The 17,650-nt window shown below is 39.7% G+C and overlaps 1 protein-coding gene and 1 pseudogene across 3 annotated transcripts in view; both read right to left on the bottom strand.

Annotated features, from left to right (window-relative positions):
• MPHOSPH8 (M-phase phosphoprotein 8) overlaps positions 1–17,650 on the bottom strand; it is an 89,843-nt gene that overhangs the window by 69,832 nt on the left and 2,361 nt on the right. The window lies entirely within an intron of this gene.
• LOC112323121 (mitochondrial outer membrane protein SLC25A46 pseudogene) lies at positions 8,317–14,063 on the bottom strand (annotated as a pseudogene).

Genomic DNA, 17,650 nt, shown 5'->3' with positions numbered 1-17,650 from the left:
GATGGGTCGGCTATCTCCTGATGGCTTAGTTCTTTTTCTAGAGTTCTGATCTGTTCTTTCATTTGGGCCGTATGTCTTTGTTTTGGTGCACCTGTTACTCTGTAAAGGGCGAAGCCTTAGGTATTTGTCAGAGTGGGGCAACCCACTTTACTGTTTGCAATACTATAGGGGAGGGGTCAGAGAGGGAACAATGCTGCCTTTTCAGTTCTCACCCCAGTTCAAGACACTGGCAATTTCTCCCATTGCCACAACTTGCACAGGGTTTTGCATCCAGAAGTACTGAGGGTTTATTTTTGTCTGCACTGTTACCTAGGTTGCACGATCTGTCTCACTCCCCGGCTGTTCCTCCTGGTTTATCTGCACATGAATGTGGGACCACCCTGTCTACCAGCCACCACAGCTACCTTGCACACCCAGTCTGCCAGCCACCATCTTGCTGCTTGTACTCTGTCCTGGCTGTCCCTCTCTCTCTCTCCTACCAGTTCAGATGAATGTTTCTTCTTTAACTCCTTGGTTGTCAGATATACACAGTTTGAATTTCTGGCAGTTCTGGTTATTTTTTGTTTTTAAATTGGTTGTTGTCCTCCTTTTGGTTGTGCGAGGAAGCGAAGTGTATCTACCTATGCCTCCACCTTTAATCAAAGCAATTCTGATAAAACAAGAACGAGGCCGGAGGTACTGCACACTACTTAAAATTATACTACAAAGTGACAATAGTTAAAACAGCACAGAATAAACAGTCACACAAACAATGGAACAGAACTGAGAACCCAGATATAAAATAACATGTATATTGGTAGATAATTTTCAATGAAGGAGCCAGAAACATATAATAGAGAAAAGAAAGCCTCTTCAATAAATGGTGCTGAGAAAATTGGAAAGCCACATGCAAAAGAACAAAACTATATTAGTTTGTCACCATGTACAAAAATTAATTCAAAGTGGATCAAAGGCTTCAATGTAAAATCTGAAACAATAAATTACATAGAAGAAAACATAGGTACTAAACTTACAAACCTTGGTCATGGAGAACACTTTATGAATTTGACCCCTAAGGCAAGCTAAGTAAAGGCAAAAATAAATGAGTGGGACTATATTATAATAAAAGGGTTCTGCACAGCAAAAGAAACTGACAACCAAACAAAAAGGCAACCAACCAAATGAGATGATAGTTGCAAACAGCACCACCAACAAAGGTTTAATATCCAAAGTATATGAAAAACTCATAAAACTTAATGCCAAACAAACAAACAATTCAATTGAAATATGGGCAGTGGACCTGGACAGACACCTGTCCCCAAAAGACATACAAATGGCAAACAAATATATGAAAAAATATTCAACCTCACTCGCTCTTAGGGAGATGCTAATCAAAACTACCATAACATATCACCTCACACCTGTTAGGATGCCTATTATCAATAAGTGATAACAAGAGTTGGAGAGGTTGTAGGGAAAAGGGAACCCTCACTCACTGCTGGTGGGAATGTAGACTGGTATAGCCACTATGATGACGTCTCTTAGTTCCTCAAAAAATTAAGAATAGAGTACCCAGAAATCCCTCTTCTCTGTATCTACTCAAAAAACTCGAAAATACATATTTGCACCTCTATGCTCACTGCAGGATTATTCATGGTGGCCAAAACATGAAGACAACCAAAGTGTCTTTTGACAGAGGACTGGGTAAAGAAGATGTGATATACATACACAATGGAATATTCCTCAGCCATAAGAAAAGATGAAATACTGCCATTTGTGACAACATGGATGGACCTCGAGAATATTATGCTAAGTGAAATAAGTCAGTCAGAAAAACCTAAGAACCATGTGATTTCACTCATATGTGGGAGATAAGACTGAAACTCACGGACCCAGACAATGTGGTGGTTGCAAGAGCGAAGGGCTTTGTAGGGGAGACCTAATATATGGTGACAGAAGATGGTTTGACTTTAGGTGGTGACCACATAGTGCAATATACTGATCTAGTATCACAGAAATGCACACTTAAAACCTATATAATCTTATTAACCAATGTCCCCCCAATAAATACAATTAAAACAAACACAACAACAAAAAACAAACCACAAAAACTACCTCACACCTACCAGATGAGTAACAAAAGAAACAAAAACACTCATGTTGGTGAGGATGTGGAGAAATTAGAAACTTCTTACATTGCTAGTAGGAATGTAAAATGCTGCAGCTACTGTGGAAAACATTTGCCAATTCCTCAAAAGTTAAACAGAAGTACCTCATTATCTAGTCAATTCCACACCTAACTATGTACCCCAAAGTATTGAAAACAGGGAAGGGACTCAAATAGATATTTGTACACCCACGCTCAGTGCAGCACTGTTCACAATGGCCAAAAAGTAGAAACCCCAGTGTCCAATGATGGATGAATGGACAAAATGTGGTCCATCCATACAATGGAATGTTATTCAGCTTTAAAAGGGGAGGAAATCCTGACATATGTTACAACATGGATGAACCTGAAAAACATTAAGATAGCCCTGACTGGTGTGGCTAAGTTGGTTGAACATCATCCCGCAAAGCAAAAGTCATTGGTTTGATTCCCAGTCAGGTCACATGCCTGGGTTGCAAGCCTGGTCCCTGGTTGGGGATGTGTGTGAGAGGCAACAAATTGATGTCTCTCTCAACATCAATGTTTCTATCCTTCTCTTTCCCCCTCCCTTACCTTCTCTCTAAAATATTAAATAAAAATTAAAAAACAAAATTAAGCTAGGTGAAATAACCCAGTCACAGAAAAACAAATGTTGTGTGAGTCCATTTATACAGAGACATTTTCTGTTCAATACTCAATCTCACTAAGGAAGAAGAACATACTTAGGAAACAGTTTCCCATAGGAACTGCAGAAAAACATTCTAGTTACACACTTGTGGACAAAAAGGGTCCATATGCTAAACCTGACAAGCTCAGGGGAAGCCTGTTTGGTGGCCTTACAAACTCAGACCTAAAGTAACCACACAGAATAGTCTGAAATGAAAACTTCATAACTAGCCCCGGATGACGTGAATTTCAGTTGGTTGGAGCATCACACCATGCACCAGAAGGTTGTAGATTCAATCACTATTTGAGGTATGTATAGGGAAACAACCAGTTGAGATTTCTCTCTCACATCAATGTTTCTCTCTCTCTTCCTCTCTAAAATCAGTAAACATATCCTTGGGTGAGTATTAAAAAAAAGCTACATTGTTTTAAGATGGAATGCGGGAATATGCTAATTTATTCAATAGGGCATGCAAACTAATGATCCTTACTTGTAGGCTAGACTATTTTTGTGTGCAAGTGATAGTGGTAAATTTGTTATGTAATGTAGCTTTTCAAAAACACCACATACTTTAAATAAGCCAGGAAAAAAAAAAAGGTATATATAGAAAAAAGATAAAACCAGTATTTAAAACTGGGGATCTGGATGAAAATCTAAGGAAGATTCTCTGTAATTTCTTACATTTCTCATTAAAAAGAGGCAGTCAAAACCTTTGCCCTAGCTGGTGTGGCTCAGTGGTTTGGGTGTTGTCCTGCAAAGTGGAAAGGTCGAAGGTTCAATTACTGGTCAGGGAACACACCTGGGTTGTGGGCCAGGTCCCTGGTTGGGGGCATGTGAGAGACAACCAATGAATGTTTCTCTCATACATAGATGTTTCTCTCTCTCTTTCTCCTCCCTTCCCCTCTGTCTAAAAATAATTACATAAAATCTAAAAACAAAAAAAAAACACTAATAAATCTTTACTCCTACCTGAACAGTCATCAATGCTAGTTATCAATTAAATCTGGTCTAATCAATGAGAGTGAGGGTATTGACCACCTTTCTCAAGTATTAAAGAACACATCTCAATTCTAGCTCCGAGTTTAATTTACTGATACTTGTTATCAGTCTTCATTTCTGTTTGTTTTATTCATTTATTCAACAAACTGTCAGGAACCTTTTATAAACCCCCTAAATTATAAGTTCTTTTATAGGAGTCATGATGATCCAAATATTATCCAGGGCTTTGCCATACATTAACAAACTTCATCACAGCTCTAGAATTTACTGACTTTTCTTCAAAATTCCGGAAACAGACTATATTCTTGGTAGCCAAGTTTGCTATTAGCTTAATCAGTGAGCCAAACTAAAAGGCAGCAGATAGACCTCCCGTCCTCTTAAATCATATACTAGAAAATTAGTTAAAACTTTGCATTAAGTCCTGGCCAGGTAGCTCAGTTGATTAGAGTGTCATCCTGATTTGCCATGGTTGTGGGTTCAAATCCCAGTCGGGATGCATACAAGAAACAGACAATGAAAGCATAAGTGGAACAAGAAGTTCATGTGTGTATGTGTCACTCCCTCTACTTTCTCTCTCTCTCTTAAAAGCAATAAATTAAAATAAAATTGTTTAAACTTTTTGTTCAGAAAAAATTCAAGGATGGTGGGTCCAAGGGTGTTATAAACATGAAACATGTAAAAGATCGCAACTGCCCTGGTTGGTGTGGCTCAGTAGACTGAGTGCCAGCCTGCGAACCGAAGGGTTGCTGGTTGGATTCCCAGTCAGGGCACATGCCTGGGTTGTGGGCCAAGTTCCCAATAGAGGGTGTGCAAGAGGCAACCACTCATTGATGTTTCTTTCCCTCTCTTTCTCCCTCCTTTCCCCATGTCAAAATAAATAAAATCTCAAAACATAAAGTGAAACAGAGCCACTATCATTAAGCATTTCAATACAGTTCAAGTGTGTTAATAATAGAAAATACCTCTATTTTAGTACTGCTTTAAGCTCCCAAAATGACATGTCATTTAAAAAATGAAAGAATAATCAATAACATCAGAAATATGAGGTTAGAGAACAGTCTCCTGCAAATTACTCTCAAATTATTTTCCCATATTCCCAGTTTCAAGTTCTAAGTGATTAATAGCTGATTTGTTTGCAAGGAGCTGTATTAATTAGTTTTAAATATTTAATGTAACATAATATACGAATATGTCAGTAAAGTCAAACATTCTGTTAAAGCACATGGAACATTTACTAATGCTCTCAAATGTTTGGAGATTAAGCAATATATGTGATACATAATTTATGGAAATAGGAAAATATTTTTATCTGAATGAAAATAAATATACCAATGACATGAGAGCTGCAGCTGAACTACATTCGAGGGTAATTTATTGTCTTAAAAGCACATAATGTGAAAAGGAGGCTGAAAAAGAACTGTATTTAACTCAAGATGTTAGGAAAAAAACATAATCTAACATAAATAAAGGGTTACATCACAACCAACTTTGGTTTATTGAATGAACACAAAATTGATTGTTTAATTACATATTTACTTTATTTTCTTATTGTTGACACGATTATATGTCCCTGTTTCCCCTCCTTTGCTCACCTCTAATTAGCCCCCCACCCACTTTCCCTCCAGCCATCAGCACACCATTGTCTGTGTCTGTCCATGGGTTATGCATATAAGAGGGGGAACCCAAACCCCCTAGAATTTCTTTATATAAATAATGTGATTATTTTTACATTTTTAAACTCAGCCACCTTCAGAGTACTCTCCATTTGATGCAATACACCTATTGAGACTTTTTTCCCACTGCACAAAACAGTTTTTGAACTTGTTGATTTTGATACCTTTTAGTGCTTCTGCCGTTTTTGTTTTACCTCTTCCACACTGGAAAAATATTTCCCTTTGAGGAATTTTTTCATCCAGAGAAACAAAAAAAAGTTGCTGGTTGTGAGATTGAGTGAATAGGGAGGGTGGCCCATGGGGGTCATGCCATTTTTGGACAAAAACTGCTGAAAACTCGGTGTGGTATGGGCAGGTACAATCATAAATCAGCCATCATTAAATGGGCAAATACACTGAGTTTTCAAAAGAAATTTACTGAAGCCAAATGCAGCCTTTTACAATGACAGCTGGTACACTGATACAAATGGGTTCCTAGAACATTCACCTAGCAGGGGAAGCCTAGAAGGAGCCCACCCTCCAGAAGATAATTTCCAGGGGTTTTTTGGGGGTCCCCCCTTGTAAGTTCCTTGGCCAATCCCTTCATCTTCTTTCATCCAGTCTCCCTGTTCCCCCTGACAGCTGTTAGTCTGTTCCTTGTGTCCATACCTCTGTTTCTATTTTGTTCATCATTTCATTTTGTTCATTAGATTCCACATAAAAGTGAGATCATAAAACATTTGTGTTTTTCTGACTTATTCCACTCAGTGTAATTTCTAGGTTCATCCATCCTGCCACAAAAGGCTAAGATTTACTTCTTCTCTTTTTTTCTTTTTTAGTTGTCATAATTATTTTATTTTTTAAAAATATATTTATTCATTATGCTATTACAGTTGTCCCATTCCCCCCCCTCACTCCACTCCATACTGCCCACCCCCTCCCTCCCAAATTCCCCCCCTATAGTTCATGTCCATGGGTCATACTTATAAGTTCTTTGGCTTCTACATTTCTTACACTATTCTTACCCTCCCCCTGTCTATCTTCCACCTATCATCTATGCTACTTATTCTCTGTACCTTTCCCCCCCTCTCCCCTATGGATAACCCTCCATGTGATCTCCATCTCTATAGTTCTGTTCCTGTTCTAGTTGTTTGCCTAGTTTGCTCTCGTTTTTGTTTTAGGTGTGGTCGTTAATAACTGTGAGTTTGCTGTCATTTTTACTGTTCCTATTTTTTATCTTCTTTTTCTTAGGTAAATCCCTTTAACATTTCATATAATAATGGCTTGGAGATGATGAACTCCTTGAACTTGACCTTATCTGAGAAGCACTTTATCTGCCCTTCCATTCCAAATGATAGCTTTGCTGGATACAGTAATCTTGGATGTAGGCCTTTGCCTTTCATGACTTGGAATACTTCTTGCCAGCCCCTTCTTGCCTGTAAGGTCTCTTTGGAGAAATCAGCTGACAGTCTTATGGGAACTCCTTTGTAGATAACTGTGTCCTTTTCTCTTGCTGCTTCTAAGATTCTCTCCTTCTCTTTAATCTTGGGGAATGTAATTATGATGTGCCTTGGTGTGTTCCTCCTTGGGTCCAGCTTCTTTGGGTCTCTCTGAGCTTCCTGGACTTCCTGGAAGTCTATTTCCTTTGCCAGACTGGGGAAGTTCTCCTTCATTATTTGCTCAAATAAGTTTTCAATTTTTTGTTCTTCCTCTTCTCCTTCTGGCACCTCTATAATTCGGGTGTTGGAACGTTTCAAGATGTCCTGGAGGTTCCTTAGCCCCTCCTCTTTTTTCTGAATTCTTGTTTCTTCATTCTTTTCTGGTTGAATGTTTCTGTCTTCCTTCTGGTCCACACCATTGATTTGAGTCCCAGTTTCCTTCCCATCACTATTGGTTCCCTGTACATTTTCCTTTGTTTCTCTTAGCATAGCCTTCATTTTTTCATCTACTTTTCAAACAGATTCTACCAGTTCTGTGAGCGTCTTAATAACCAGTGTTTTGAACTGTGCATCTGATAGGTTGGCTATCTCTTCCTCGCTTAGTTGTATTTTTTCTGGAGCTTTGAAGTGTTCTGTCATTTGGGCCATTTTTTTTTTTGTCTTGGCGCGTCTGTTACTTTAAGGGGCGGAGCCTTAGGAGTTCCCCGGGGTGGGGTAACGCTGGTTGCTGCGCTGTGATGCTGTACATGGGGGAGGGGCTGAGAGGGAGCAATGGCACCTGCTCCACTCTCCACAGGGCTCCAATCTTTCACTCAGCTACCTACAATCAAACTGGGCCCCTCTGGTGCTGGCCCCTGAGTGATTGGGCCCATACACGCCCCAGGCCCCCGTGGGTCTCTCCAACGACCTCTCCTGCGAGGCTGGGAGTCTCCCCTGCTGCTGCCCAACCCCCATGGGTGTTTTCAATTAGAGGTTCGAGGCTTTATCTCCCTGCGCTGGAGCCCTGGGTTGCGTGGTCTGCTTCGCTCCCCACCGTTTGTCCCCGTTTATCTGTGCACGAATGGGGGGCCAGGGGGTGCTACCCTCCGCTCTGCCTGCCCCGTTCTCCGCCACTCTGAGTCCAGCCCTCTCGGCCTATCTGCGCGAATGTGGGGCCGCAGGGTCTGCTAGTGGTCAGATTGCCTGCCCTGTTCGTCCCACACTCCTCCAGTCTCGGTCCCGCCACGGCAATGCGAGTCCTCTCCGCCCCTCCTACTGGTCTGGATGAATGTTTATTTTTTATTTCCTTGGTGTCAGACTTCCTTGCCGTTCGATTTTCTGTCAGTTCTGGTTGTGCGAGGAGGCGCGGTGTGTCTACCAACACCGCCATCTTGGTTCTCTTAGAACAAATCGATTATTTTATTTTCTATCTCTGTTAAGAGAGGCTCTAAAAACCAGCCCGATGATTCACATAATAGATAAGCAAATCAAGCTTATAAACATATGACGAATATTAAGTTTCTGGCATTTAAATGCTGCGTTTGGATATGCACAAGTACACTGTTTGCCTTTAATCTTTGGGTTCCTTGGCTTGTTATATTTTATTCTGATATTCAAGCAGAAAGTGTGTGACTTCGTTTTATGTAGTAAGCTGATCTAAGAGTAAAAAATTTGTTGAAGGTAATTTCAAGGTTTTGTGTGTACATAAAAGGCTTTATATAATAAATACGCAGCCATTAAAAAGTTATGAAGGGACAATACTATTTAAAACTTCAACTCCTCATTACAGATTGCCAAATCTAATCCTCTCGTCATCATCACAGCTGACATGATTTTTTTGCTTAAAGGAAAACTATAAGCTCTCCGTACCATATACTGTATTAAGGTTGACATACCAATATCAATCAAGAAGGTGAAAAAAACGTAATAAATATTTAAGTCAGATGGAATTAAGCACTGTGAATATTTTGTTTGCTGACTTTTTGCTTCTGCCCAAGATTACTTTTAGTTCAGTATGCATGCTACACTAGCTAGAATTTAATTCATGAGTATTATTTTTACTGAGTTTTCAAAGTTGGAATACTTTTGATCTAAAGTTGATACCTATGCCTTAATAAAAAAAAGTTGCTGTAATCAGCATGGGCTTCTCCTACCAGTTTCACTTTCTAATCCATTTTCCCCAAGTGTTCACTCTTATCTCTCACAATTTCATAACATCGTCCAGATCATGTCTTTTATTAGACTAATTGGGAACTTAAATCTCAAGTGCTATTCTGAAGAAGTGTAGAGTAAATGTTTTTGGTAATCTGTAAAACAGCTGCATGCAGTGTGTACTGTACTATCACAGCACCAAACCTTTTATAAAAGCCAAGCATTCCTTCCTCCTGCTTTATGGTATTGATATAGTCTCTCATCCCCTCATACTGTGTATTAATTGGAAGCACTTCATAGCCAAGATCTGTATTGTCAATTATTGTGAATGTTCCTTGAATGTGAAGGTGGTGCAAAACTGTTTCCAAGGGGTAAAGTATAACATCAGAGCAAAGACTGGGAGCAAAGTTAGCAATAAGTTCTGGAAAATAAGCATCCAACATACTCTGCACCAGGCTAGTGCTCTCAGCTGGGTGGCTACTGTAAGTCTTTCTCTTTAGAATTAGTAGGACAAACTTCTGAATGATTGAGCTGATGATGTAATGAAGAACCCCATGCAGCTCGGTAGGGACAATCAAGGAAAGAAGAGGAAGCAGTTGTTTGCTATGAGGCACTCCCATGCCTATCACTCTTCCAATGCCTTCTTTAACACATTCCAAAATTCCAGCATTATCTCGAGTTATCTCACTCTGTACTGTTTTGATTAGACTTGTTGAGTAAAAAGGCATTGCCACCACGTAAGTTAGGGATTTCAATGGAAGATGTTCTCCTATTGGTTTAGGATTCCATTTATGTGAAATCTCCCTTGGTAAAGGTGTGAATTCACTGATTATTCCCTCTGCCCCAAGTGTGATTCCCTAGACAATAAATGTACTTCCCATTCCTTTCCAACGGGCCCTTGGTGCCTGAGTTTTGTTGAAGCTGTACATAATATTGATGACTATAAGTGAAGTGAGATGGGAATACCGAGCATGATAGTTAACCTGACACTGGCAGCCTAGAACAATGTAAGGATGAGCCAGTACACGTTCTGTAAAGAGACTTGCAAGTCCAACACCAAATGCAGCAAATCTACTCAACTGTTCGTGCTCCTAGCGTCCCTTACCGCTGCTCTGCCCCAGCATGCTGCCGCCACTGCCTCCAGGAAAGGGTTCCTCCTCCGGACTCTCGCAGGTAGAGGGGACGGGAATTCCGTAGGGCAGACTCTTCTTGCCCCAGTGCAGGTTGCGGCTACCCGGAATGTCTGGGGGAGTGCTCACCCAGTGGCCCAGGTGCGACCGGAGCTGAAAGACCTTGCAGGGAAAGCGCTGCCAAAAAGCCCTGCTCATCTCGGGTACTCCCGCGATAGCCCAAGCCATTGAAGCTGTCTGGGTGCTGTGGATGCATCACAGACGGGGCAAGATGAGTTGAGCCCATCCGGAGCCCACCACCACTGGGGCCACGGGGACTTCTGGCTACACAGACAACCCTCCTCCTCCCCGGCCACCACGTCTGGGTAAATTGGCACCCGGAAGTCACCAGATTTACTTTTTTTTTTATAGTTGCATAGTATTCCATTGTGTAAATGCACCAGTTTTTTAATCCACTCATCTACTGATGGGCACTTGGGTTCCTTCTAGATCTTGGCTATTGTAAATAACACTATGAACATAGCAGTGCACACATTCTTTCAAACTGGTGTTTTGGGAGACTTAGGACATATTTCCAGAAGTGTGAACATTGGGACAACGGGCAGTTCCATTATTAATTTTTTGAGTAAACTACACAGTGTTTGCACAGTGGCTGCAACAGTCTGCATTCCCACCAATAGTACATTAGGGATTCCTTTTCTCCACATCCTCGCCTGCACTTGTTTGTTGAATAACTGATGGTAGCCATTCTGGCAAATGTGAGGTGGTATCTCATTGTGGTTTTCATTTGCATTTCTCTGATGATTATGATGTTGAGCATTTTTTCATGTCTGTTGGCCATCTGTATGTCCTCTCTGGAGAAATGTCTATTCAGGGCTTCTGCCCATTTTTTAATAGGATTATCTGTCTTCCTGGTGTTGAGTTGTTGTGTAAGTTCTTTATATATTTCAGAAATTAACCCCTTGTGTATGTTCTCTCATACAGTGGGTTCTCTTTTCATTTTGTGGAAGGTTTCCTTTGCTGTGCAGAAGCTTTTTAGTTTGATATAGTCCCATTTGTTTATTTTTTCCAATATTTACCTCGCTCTAGGAGACATGAGCAAAAATATTGCTACGAGAGATGTCTGAAATTTTACTGCTTATGTTTTCTTCTAGGACATTTATGGTTTTGTCACTTAAGTCATTTATCCGTTTGAGTTTATCCTTGTGCATGGTGTAAGTTGGTGGTCTAGGTTTATTTATTTTTGCATGTATCTGTTCAATTTTCCAAACACCATTGATTGAAGAGACTGTCTTTACTGCATTGTATGCTCTTGTCTCCTTTGTCAAACATTAATTGCCCATATAGACATGGGTTTATTTCTGGGCTCTCTGTGCTGTTCCACTGATCTATATGTCTGTTGTTATGCCAGTCCCAGGATGTTTTGATTATAATGACATTGTATAATTTGATATCAGGTACTGTGATCCCTCCAATTTTGTTCTTCCTTTTCAAGACTGCTGAGGCTATCTGGGATCTTTTATGGTTCAAAATAAATTTTTGGAATACTTGTTCCAGCTCTGTGAAATATGCCATTGGTATTTTAATAGGAATTATGTTGAATCTATAGATTGCTTTGGGTAATGTGAACATTTTAATGATATTTTAATTCTTCCAATCCATGAACACAGAATATGTTTGCACTTATTTGTATCTTCCTCAATGTCCTATATTTTTTCCAAGTATGGGTCTTTTACCTCCATAATTAAAATTTGTACCCAGTTACTTTTTCTTTTCTTTTTTGCAATAGTAAATGGGATTATTTTCTTAGTTTCTCTGATAGTTCATTATTAGTGTATAAAAATGCCACCAATTTCTGAATGTTAATTTTGCATATTGTTACTTTGCCAAATTCATTTATCTGCTCTAGTAACTTTTTGCTGGAGTATTACATACAATATCATTTGTGAATAATGAGTTATAATTCTTCCTTTTCAATTTGGATGCCTTTTCTTTTTGTCTGATTGCTGTGGCTAGGACTTCCAGTACTATGCTGAATCAGAGTGGTGAAGGCAAACATCCCTGTCTTGTTCCTAATCTTAAGGGGAATGCTTTTAGTTTCTGCCCAGTGAGTATGTTGTTGCCTGTGGGTTTGTCATTTACGGCCTTTTTTACATTGAGGTATGTTCCTTCTACTCCCATTTTGCTGAGAGGTTTCGGGGTTTTTTTTTTTAAATCATAAGTGGGTGCTAGATTTTATCAAATGCTTTTTCTGCATCTACTCACATGATTATGTGGTTTTTTTAGCCTTCGTTTTGTTTATGTGGTACATCATGGTTATTGACTTGCGGACATTGGCCAACCTTATGACCTTGGAATAAATCGCACTTGATCATGGTGTATGACCTCTTTAATGTATTGCTGGATCCAGTTTGCTAATATTTTACTGAGGATTTTAGCAGCTATGTTCATCAGGGGCACTGGCCTAGAATTTTCTTCCTTTGTAGTGTCTTTATATGGTTTTTGAACTAGGATACTGATTGCCTCTTGAGCATCCCCTACTGGGGAATCTGGCCCACAACCCAGGCATGTGCCTTACACTGGGAATCAAACCAGCAACTCTTTGGTTTGCAGGCTGGCACTCAATCCACTCAGCCACACCAGCCAGGGTGGGAATTTTTTTATGACTGCTTCAGTTTCACTAGTTGTAATCTCTCTATTCCGATTCTCTGACTCTTCCTGATTCAGTTTTGAAGACTATGTTTCTAGTACTGTGTTTTTCAGACTATATGACGCACTCCCCGCAAATTTGAGAGGAAAATGGGGGTGTGTCTTACAGTCTGAATGCAGCTTCCTTGGCTCACTGGAGCGTGGGGTGGGGGGTGGTGGTGGAGCAGGGTTTTTTCCCCTATTTTTCCTCTTCTAAAACCTAGGTCCATCTTATAGTCCGAAAAATACAGTAATTTATCCACTTCAATCATGTTGTCCAATTTCTTGATATATAGTTTTTTGTAATAGTCTTTTACAATCATTGTTTCTTCTCCTTTTTCATTTCTAATTGTTTTTATTTGGGTCCTCTCTCTTTCTTTCTTATAGAGTCCCGTTAAAGGTTTGTTGATCTTGGTTTCATTGATCTTTTGTATTGTTTTTTTTAAACTCTGTTTCGGTTATTTCTGCTCTGATCTTTATTTTTTCCTTCCTTGTACTCACTTTGTGCTTTATTTGTTGTTTTTTTCCTAGTTCCACTAAGGGTAAAGTTAGATTATTTATTTGATTTTTTTTCTTGTCTCCTGTATTAGGCCTGTAATGCTCTGAATTTCCCACTTAGGGATACTTTTACTGTGTTCCCTAGATTTTGGGTATTGTGCTCTCATTTTCATTTGTTTGATGGTAACATTTGACTTCTTCCTTGATCTCACTGCTAACCTATTCAGTGTCTACAGTAATATGTTATTTAGCCTCCATGCTTTGTGTGTTTTTCAGTTTGTTTCCTGTGCTTGATTTCTGTTTTCATACCATCATGGTCAGAGAACACAAAATTGATTTAGTATTAGGAAATCAATGTAACTTACCATATTAATGGAGTAAGGGAGAAATATTATGTGTTCACCTCAATACATGCAGAAAAAACTTTAATAAAATTCAACATCCATTCATAGAAGTCTTTAGCAACTGGAAATAAAAGGGACTACCTTTAACGGACAAAAGGTAAATTAAAAATTTTGTTGCACTTCTCTATATTAGCAACAAAAATTAAGACAATGAAATTTTTAAAAAGGCAATTTACCAGTACATCAAATATACCTAAAAGTAAATTTAATAAAAGATGTTCAAGACCTCAACAGAGAAAGCTATAAAACATTACTAAAAAAATTAAATTGATCTAAATTTATTAAGATTCAATACAATCCGAGAACTAAGATGGTGGCGTAGCTAGACACACTGCACCTCCTTGCACAACCAGAGCTGACAGAAAATCGAATGGCAAGGAAGTCCGACACCAAGTAGATAAAAAAGAAACGTACATCCAGACCGGTAGGAGGGGCAGAGATGGGCACCGGGGCAGAGAGGACTCGCATTGCTGTGGGGGGACCGAGACTGGTGGAGTGTGGGACGAACGGGGCAGGCAGTCTGACCACTAGCAGACCCTGCGGCCCCACATTCGCACACAGATAGACCGGGACAAACGGCAGGGAGCAAAGTGGACCATGTACCCAGAGCTCCAGTACGGGGAAATAAAGCCTCAAACCTCTGATTGAAAACGCCCGAAGGGGTTGGGGCGGCAGCAGGAGAGATTCCCAGCCTCGCAGGAGAGGTCACTGGAGAGACCCACGGGGGCCTGGACTGTGCACAAGCCCACCCACTAGGGAACCAGCACAACAGGGGCCCAAATTGATTGTGGGTAGCGGAGGCAGTGACTGAAATATGGTGGAGAGTGGAGCGGGCGCCATTGCTCCCTCTCGGCCCCTCCCCCATGTACAGCGTCACAGCGCAGCGACCAGCGTTACCCCACCCCTGGGAACTCCTAAGGCTCCGCCCCTTAAAGTAACAGACGCGCCAAGACAAAAAAAAAAAAAAATGGCCCAAATGACAGAACACTTCAAAGCTCCAGAAAAAATACAACTAAGCGAGGAAGAGATAGCCAACCTATCGGATGCACAGTTCAAAACACTGGTTATTAAGACGCTCACAGAACTGGTAGAACCTGTTTGAAATGTAGATGAAAAAACGAAGGCTATGCTAAGAGAAACAAGGGAAAATGTACAGGGAACCAATAGTGATGGGAAGGAAACTGGGACTCAAATCAATGGTGTGGACCAGAAAGAAGAAAGAAACATCCAACCAGAAAAGAATGAAGAAACAAGAATTCAGAAATAAGAGGAGGGGCTAAGGAACCTCCAGGACATCTTGAAACGTTCCAACATCCGAATTATAGAGGTGCCAGAAGGAGAAGAGGAAGAACAAAAAACTGAAAACTTATTTGAACAAATAATGAAGGAGAACTTCCCCAGTCTGGCAAAGGAAATAGACTTCCAGGAAGTCCAGGAAGCTCAGAGAGTCCCAAAGAAGCTGGACCCAAGGAGGAACACACCAAGGCACATCATCATTACATTACCCAAGATGAAACAGAAGGAGAGAATCTTAGAAGCAGCAAGAGAAAAGGACACAGTTACCTACAAAGGAGTTCCCATAAGACTGTCAGCTGATTTCTCCAAAGAGACCTTACAGGCAAGAAGGGGCTGGCAAGAAGTATTCCAAGTCATGAAAGGCAAGGGCTTACATCCCAGATTATTGTATCCAGCAAAGCTATCATTTGGAATGGAAGGGCAGATAAAGTGCTTCTCAGATAAGGTCAAGTTCAAGGAGTTCATCATCACCAAGCCATTATTATATGAAATGTTAAAGGGATTTACCTAAGAAAAAGAAGATAAAAAATAGGAACAGTAAAAATGACAGCAAACTCACAGTTATTAACAACCACACCTAAAACCAAAACAAAAGAAAACTAAGCAAACAACTAGAACAGAAACAGAACCACAGAAATGGAGATCACATGGAGGATTATCAACAGGGGAGTGGGAGGGGGAGAGAGGGGGGAAAGGTAGAGAGAATAAATAGCATAAATGATAGATGGAAAATAGACAGGGGGAGGGTAAGAATAGTGTAAGAAATGTAGAAGCCAAAGAACTTATAAGTATGACCCATGGACATGAACTATAGGGGGGGAATGTGGGAGGGAGGGGGTGGGCAGGATGGAGTTGAGTGAAGGGGCGGAAATGGGACAACTGTAATAGCATAATCAATAAATATATATAAAAAAAGATTCAGTACAACCTCAAGTTTTTATGTGTACAAGAAAACTGACAAGTTGATTCTAAAATTTACAAAGCATTATTAAAGTATAACCAGACTTACTCATGAAACCTGACCCCTACATTACACTACACACAAAATCAACTCCAAGTGAAGTGTAAATGGAAAATCTGAAAGGCAAATCAATATAGGTTTTAGAGAAAAAGAAAGTGAAGAATAACTAGGGCAGAGAAGGTTTCTCAAACTGTATATAAAAAGCCCTCAACATCAAGATAGATTTGCAACACACCCCAAAAAAGGGTTTGAATCTAGACCATGTAAAGGAGTCCAACAAATTGATAACAATTCAGTAAAAAAAGGCATTTCATAAAAATATTATCAAATTACCAATAAACAGAGTGGGGCAAAAGTACATTTACAGTTGTTCATAAGGATAATAATACAATAATTAATAAATAACAATAAAGTATTTCATGTACTCATAAATGTGAACCTACTTTTGCCCCACTCTGCAAATATATGAAAAGATACTCAATAATTTCAATGTTGACTACTAATGTAGGATGCAGAGAAATAAAAATTAGAAGTAGAAAATCTCACTGAATACCCAGCAGTACTGGCTAACAATAAAAATGCTGACAATATCAAACATTGGGAGGGTGCAAAACAAAATTAATTCTCACAAACCATCAGTAGCATAAACTTATACAATCACTTTCAAAGTTTCCACTTAAAACTGTAGATATAGCCCTGAAAGGTGTGACTCAGTGGGTTCGGTGCTGTCCCACAATGTGAAAGGTTGAGGGTTTGATTCCCTGTCAGGGCACATGCCTGGGTTGCAGGTCAGGTCCCTGGTTAGGGGTGTACAAGAGGTAACCAACTGATGTCTTTTTCCCTCTCCTCCTCTCTCTCTAAAAATAAATAAAATCTTTCAAAAAATTCTGTAGATATGTGCATGCCTTATGTCCAAACAATTCCACTCCTTAGTGTATATAATAGAGAGAAATGTACATGTACAACACCACGGGAGATATGTTCAATACAGTTCATTCCCAGGTCATTTACAACAGCCCAAAAAACAACCCAAATGCCCATCAACAGTAGAAAGTTCAGATTGTACATTAATATATTCATACAACAGAATACTACTCACCAATGAAAATGAAAGAAATCACAGCTCCACACAACATGGATTAAATCTCACAGAGGTATCATTGAGTTAAGATTAAAAAAAAAAAAAAGCAGACAAGTATTGGGAGATTCCATTTAAATGAAGGAAAAAAATCTGTCCTGGCTGGTCAGCTCAGTTGGTTAGAGCACCGTCTAGATACACTACGTTTTTTTGTTCATTCTCTGGTTTAGGCACATACAAGAATCAACCAATGAATGTGTGAACGGGTGGAACAACAAATTAATGTTTCTTTTTCTCTCAATAAAAAAAATTAAATGAAGGAAAAAAATCAGGTAAAACTAAAGTTGTTGAGGAATGCATGGCTAGGTAGAAAAATTACCATGTAATAATTCAGGGTACTCTGAGGGATGTAAGGGGTAATTGATCAGAAAGGGAACCAAAAGGGATGCCTGAGGCTGGCAGTTTAATAATTCCTAGTTTGGGTGGGGGTTACAGAGGTGTTGGCTTTGTGATAATTCACCAAGCTATATAATAAAATTTATTTATACACTAAATAATCAAATGGTCACAAATGTTAGAAAAA

Source organism: Desmodus rotundus, chromosome 3 (assembly GCF_022682495.2).
Source record: "Desmodus rotundus isolate HL8 chromosome 3, HLdesRot8A.1, whole genome shotgun sequence".
Lineage (NCBI taxonomy): Eukaryota > Metazoa > Chordata > Mammalia > Chiroptera > Phyllostomidae > Desmodus > Desmodus rotundus.
Note: the sequence above shows the minus strand (reverse complement) of the source record. Positions and strands in the feature narration are given on the sequence as shown.